Source organism: Felis catus, chromosome C2, assembly GCF_018350175.1.
Source record: "Felis catus isolate Fca126 chromosome C2, F.catus_Fca126_mat1.0, whole genome shotgun sequence".
In the NCBI taxonomy this organism is placed as follows: Eukaryota; Metazoa; Chordata; class Mammalia; order Carnivora; family Felidae; genus Felis; species Felis catus.
In genome coordinates, this window is record NC_058376.1 from 73,119,390 (window position 1) to 73,125,812 (window position 6,423).

The 6,423-nt window shown below is 35.3% G+C and overlaps 1 pseudogene; it reads right to left on the reverse strand.

The window, feature by feature from the left end:
- Nucleotides 1–5,674: 5,674 nt before the first annotated feature.
- Nucleotides 5,675–6,117, reverse strand: LOC101085914 (annotated as a pseudogene).
- Between the last annotated feature and the right edge of the window lie 306 nt (nt 6,118–6,423).

The following is a 6,423-nucleotide window of genomic DNA, read 5'->3' on the forward strand; positions in this document are numbered from 1 at the left end:
GTAGATTTTATTTTCAACTTTGTAGTCCATATCATTTCTGCTTAACTCTTTGGGTATCATCTTTTTTATTCACTTTTCAGTCTGACATTCAGCAGTGATGCTCTTTAAAGTCTGAGACATATAATGGTATGAAAGATTGTTAAAATAAGAATAAATTGAATATGGAAGGAAAGTGCGATTTTCCCTTAGACATTCATTTCATTTACATTTTTCCTCTTAAGTTAGTATAGTAAACATCGTAATAAACTATAGTAGTATCACCATTTTCTGCCTGTGGATTTTATTTTCTTGCTACCTGGCTATTTTAGGACTATTCTGTTGGTCAAGTGTTCTGGATACCGGGGGGGGATCTTGGACTATATTGTAGCAAATCAGTTGTTTTGTGATGGAAATGGTAACAAGAGCTACCATTTCTTGAGAACATACTGTTTGTTCTTGCCCAGCATTGTGCTAGGTCTTCAATATCCAATCCTTAAAAACAACCACACAAAGCAAGTGTTCTTATTAATACTTTGTAGTGAGGAAAAAAGCTGTTGGCCAAGTTATTCAATCTCAGTTTCTCATAAATGATAATGGCAGGATCAAATCCAGACCAACTAAATATTATCCTCTTTATCCATGCTTTTTCAGATGTAGAAAATTATCTTAGAAATTGCATCTTACAAATAAACTTTATTTGGATTACTGATACACATTGTGTGCTATAGAAGTAATATTTTTCTAGAGTGTTTAGTTTGAGATTTTATTTCTTGTTTTAATCTTAAAACTTGGGAATAATTTTATTTTGTTTGAGGTTAATATGCCACTTAGAAAAAAAATCTCAAGCACAAATAATCAGTGGCTGTAGATATCTAAATACCTGTGATTTGGTTGTGTTTGGCAAGTTTATTCCTAAGCAAGTTGTTCCAAAACTCAGAACATAATTTTTTCATAGAACCAATATTATGAAGTAAGAACTAAACTAGCCTATAAAAACATAACATGTACCTAAACCAGTATTTTCCAGTGTGTTCCGTGAAACCCGCATCTTACAATATGTGAGATATGGAAAGCATTCCGTGGGCAAATAAGCTTTGCACATAGTATGTACTTTATTCCCCTACTCTCCTGGAGATTTAAAATAATGTTGATCATCATATTAAAGAGTCGGAGACATCCTTCATAAACAATCTGTTTAAAACAGTTTACCATTTTCAAATATATTTCACTATAACTTCCTTTCCCTCAGGTAACATACCAAATAGAAGTAGGGGAACATGATGGTTGAACTTCCTCCTAAAAGAGGAAGAGAACGGTTCACCATTGAAAGAGGGAAGGCAAGGTAGCAATAACTAACTGCACAGTAGTTATAGGTTGTATGTAATTTATTAAACGTAAGACTTTAATATTTGGTAATTTATAACTGGAAGTTTGTACCTCTTAATCCCCTTCATCTGTTTTTCCCATCCCCTTGCTCCCCTTCTTGCTGGCAGCTACTAGTTCTCCTTATTTATGGGTCAGTTTCTGTTTTGTTTATGCATTTGTTTTGATTTTTAGATTCTACATGTGAAATCATACCATATTTGTCTTTGTCTGACTTAATTCATTTACTAGCATAGTACTCTCTAGGCCCATCCTTGTCACGAATGGCAAGATTTGCTTCTTATTGCTGAATACTACTCTCTTGTGTATATATACCACATCTTTATTCATCTATTGATGGACACACATGTTGCTTCCATATGTTGGCTATTGTAAATAATGCTGCAGTAAACATAGGAATACGTATATACTTTTGAATTAGTGTTTTCATTTTCTTCAGATAAGTACCCAGAAATGGATTTACTGGGTCATGTGGTGTTTAAAATTTTTAAAAATTTTGAGGAATCTCCATTGTGTTTTAAGTCACTGTACCAATATACATTCCCACCAACAGTGCATGAGTGTTCCATTTGTCCACATTACCAACACTCATTGTGGTTTTGATTTATATTTTTCTGATGACTAGTGATGTTGAGAATCTTTTCTTGTGAGAGTTCTTTATATATTCTGGATATTAACCCCTTGTCAGATACACAGTTTGCAAATACTTCTTTTATTCAGTAGATGGCCTTTTCATTTTGTGGATGGTTTCTTTACTGTGTAAAAAGCCTTTTAGTTTGATGTAGTCCCAGTTGTTTATCTTTGCTTTTGTTGCCCTTGCCAGAGGAGACTATATCTGTATCTGTATTTGTATCTGTATCTATACACATACATACAGCTAAGACCAGTATCTAAGAGTTTACTGCCTATATTTTCTTTCAAGAGTTTTATAGTTTCAGGTCTTAATATGTAGGTCTTGAATCCATTTTGAGTTTATTTTTTACATGGTGTGAGTCGTGGTCAGTTTCATTGTATAGTCCCCATTGTATATTTTTGCCTCCTTTGACATAGATTAATTAACTGTGTAAGTGTGGATTTCTTTCTGGGCTCTCTGTTCTGTTAGTCTTTTGGATTTTTCTTTTTTGTGTATGTGCCACTATTTTTGTGTGTGTGCCAGTTCCATACTGTTTTGATTACTATAGCTTTGATTACTATAGTAGTATAGTTAGAAATCTGAAGTGTGATGCCTCTAGCTTTGTCTTCTTTCTCAAGATTACTTTGGCTATTTGGGGTCTTTTGTGGTTTCATACAAATTTTAGGATTCTTTGTTCTAGTTCTGTGAAAATTGCTACTGATATTTTGATAGGGATTGCATTGAATTTGTAGATTGCTTTGGGTAATATGGACATTTTAATGATACTGATTATTCCAGTGCATGAGTGTGGTATATCTTTCTATTCATTGGTATATCTTCTGTTACAAATAATAGAGCCTTCAGTTTCTTTTATCAGCATCTTACAGTTTTCAGAGTACAGGTCTTTCACCTCCTTGGTTAAATTTATTTCTGTGTATTCTTCTTGATGGAATTGTAAATGGAATTGTTTTCTTAGTTTCTCTTACTGTTGGTTTGTTAATAGTGTATTAAAACACAGCATTTCTGTGTATATTTTGTATTTTGAAACTACTGAATTCATTTATTCTGATATTTTTGTTGTGTGGAGTCTTTAGGGTTTTCTGTGTGTAGTGTCATGTCCTCTACAGTTGTGAGTTTTACTTCTTACTTACCAACTTGGATACTTTTTATCTTTTTTTTTTTTTGTCTGATTGCTGTGGCTAGGGCTGCTAGTACTGTGTTGAATAAAAGTGGTAGGAGTAGGCATCCTTGTCTTGCTCTTTATTTTAGAGGAAAGGTTTTCAGCTTTTTCTGTTGAGTGTGATGTTAACTGTGGGTTTGTCATATATGGCCTTTATTGAGGTTTGTTCCTTCTCTATGTATTTTTTTTGAGTTTTTATCATAAGTGGATGTTGAATTTTGTCAAATGCTTTTTCTGTATCTGTTGAGATGATCACATGATATATACATTCTTCATTTTGTTAATGTGTTGTATCACATTGATTTGCAGATATTAAACCATCCTTGCATCCCAGAAATAAATCCCATTTGCTCATGGTGTATGAACCTTCTAATGTATTGTTGAATTTCATTTGCTGATATTTTGTTGAAGGTTTTTTTTTTTTTTTTGCATCAGTATTCATCAGGGATATTGGGTTGCCTTTTTCATTTTAGTAGTATCTATCTAGTTTTGGTATCAGGGCAATGCTCATGTCATAGAACAAGTTTGAAAGTGTTCCTTCCTCTTCAGTTTTTTAGAATAGTGGGAGAAGGATAGATATTATTAATTCTTTAAATGTTTGTTAGAATTCACCTGTGAAGCCATCTTAGGAGTTCTTTTTTTATTACTGACTAAATTTCATTGCTAATAATCAGTTCATATTTTCTGTTCCTTCATGATTCATTCTTGGAAAATTGTATGTTTCTAGAAATTTATCTGTTTCTTCTAGGTTGTTCAATTTATTGATAATGTAATTGTATCAAAAAAAATTTTTTTATGTTTATTTTTGGGAGAGCATGAGAGGGGGAGGGGCAGAGACAGAAGGAGACACAGAATCTGAAGCAGGCTCCAGGCTCTGAGCAGTCGGCACAGAGCCTGATGCAGGGCTCGAACCCACAAACCATGAGATTGTGACCTGAGCCGAAGTCAGATGCTTAACCCAACAAGCCACCCAGCCACTCCTGTAGAAGTCTCTTACAATCTTTTGTATTTCTGTGGTGTTGATTGTAACTTTCATTTTTGACTTTGAGCTCTTTTTCTTGATGAGTCTGGCTAAAGGTTTATCGATTTTATTTGTTGTTTCAGAGAACCAGCTCTTTATTTTCACTGATCTTTTCTATTGCCTTTTAAGTCTCTCTTTCATTTATTTCTTCCCTGTTCTTTATTATTTACTTCCTTCTACTAACTTTGGACTTTGTTATTTTTCTGGTTCCTTTAGGTATTAGCTTACATTGTTTATTTTTCTTATTTCCTGAGGTAGGTCTGTATAGCTATGAACTTCCCTCTTAGAACTGCTTTTGCTACATCCCACAGATTTTGGAATGCTGTGTTTCTATTCTTATTTTTCTCAAGTTATTTTTTTATTTCCTGTTTGATTTCTTCATTGACCCACTGGTTGTTTAATAGCATGTTGTGGGGTGCCTGTGTGGCTCAGTCAGTTAAACGTCCATCTTCATCTCAGGTCATGATCTTGCAGTCTGTGAGTTTGGGCCCCGCATCAGGCTCTGCACTGACAGCTTTGAGCCTGGAGCCTGCTTCAGATTCGGTGTCTCCCTCTCTATCTGCCCCTCCCCCACTCATACTCTGTCTCTCTCTCTCAAAAATAAATAAACATTAAAATATATATATATATTTTTAAATAACATGTTGTTTAGTCTCCATGAGTTTTATTTTTTCCATTTTTTGTTCCTGCAGTTGATTTCTAGTTTCATACTGTTGTGGTTAGAAGAGATGCTTGATATGATTTACATCTTCTTAAATTTATTGATATTTGTTTTGTGGCCTCATGCGATCTATTCTGGAGAATGTTCCATCTGTACTTGAATGTATATTCTGGGATGGAATGTTCTGTATATTATCTGTTAAGTTCATCTGGTCTAATGTGTCATTGAAGACTACTGTTTCTTTATTGATTTTCTGTCTGTATAATCTATCCACTAATGTAGGTGGGGTGTTAAAGTCCCCCATTATTGTTTACTGTCAGTTTCTTCCTGTATGTCTGTTAATATTTGCTTTATATATTTAGGTGCTCCCGTGTTGGGTGCACCAATACTTATAATTGTTATATTCTCTCATTGGGTTGATCATATGTAATGCCCTTCTTTATCTCTTGTGATGGTCTTTGTTTTAAAGTCTATTTCGTCTGATAAGAGTATTGCTATCCCAGCTTTATTTTTATTTCCATTTGTATGTAATGTACATCTTTTTCTGTCCCTTCATTTTAAGTCTGTATGTTTCTTTAGGTCTGAAGTGAGTCTCTTGTAGACAACATACAGATAGGTCTGTTTTTTTTTTTTTCTTTTTTTTTTAATGTTTATTTATTTTTGAGAGAGACAGAGCATGGGGAGGGGCAGAGAGAGAGGGAGACACAGAAACCGAAGCAGGCTCCAGGCTCTGAACCTGGAGCAGGGCTCGAACCCACCAACTGTAAGATCATGACCTGAGCCAAAGTTTGGCGCTTAACCCACTAAGCCACCCAGGTGGCCCTGGTTTTTTTATTCATTCAGTCACCCTATGTTTTTTATTTTTTATGTTTATTTATTTAACTGATAATTTATTAAAAGGCTGATTTAAGCATCTGCGGTGGTGACTTCCACCTCAACTCCTGGCTCAGTACTGATGGAAGTAATCTGTTTAATAATCTCAGAAGGACTGTGCAAATCAATGAGTCGTGTGTGGATCTTCGTCTGAAAACGATATTAGAAGTCAACGATCAAGTCTTAGAACCTTCACCACAAGGAGTTTTTCTTGTAGTGATTCTCAGAGTCTTGGTGGGCATCTGAACTGGTCCTTTCACTTTGAGATTCTTTTTCTTGGCGCCTCTGATCAAGTCAGCACATACCTTCTCTAAAGATTTTACTTTGTGGCTGGTTAGAGTAATTCTAATTTGGTGAATCGCCACCTCCGGTTCCATGGGTGTCTTTCCAGTGTCTTTAAAAGCCATGGCTGTGGCGCGGCTTCCTGACCAACTTGTTCTTGGCGAGAGCAAACAGCGGTGAGTCGGGCAGGAGCGGGGCCTCCAAAGCTCTGCTGTGGCTGCGCATCTTCCTCAAAGAGAGCTGTTTTTTATTTTTTTTAATTGATTTTATAGCTACCATTTTTCATGAGCTGGCTGGAATTAGGTTCTCTTACTTTCTACCAAAAATGCTAACATCCACTGAGTGTTGGGAAATGGGCCAGCGAGTAGAGAGGCCATTTTCTAGGCGTAGTGCACCACATCACTGACAAAATCACTTGTTGATTTTGTTCC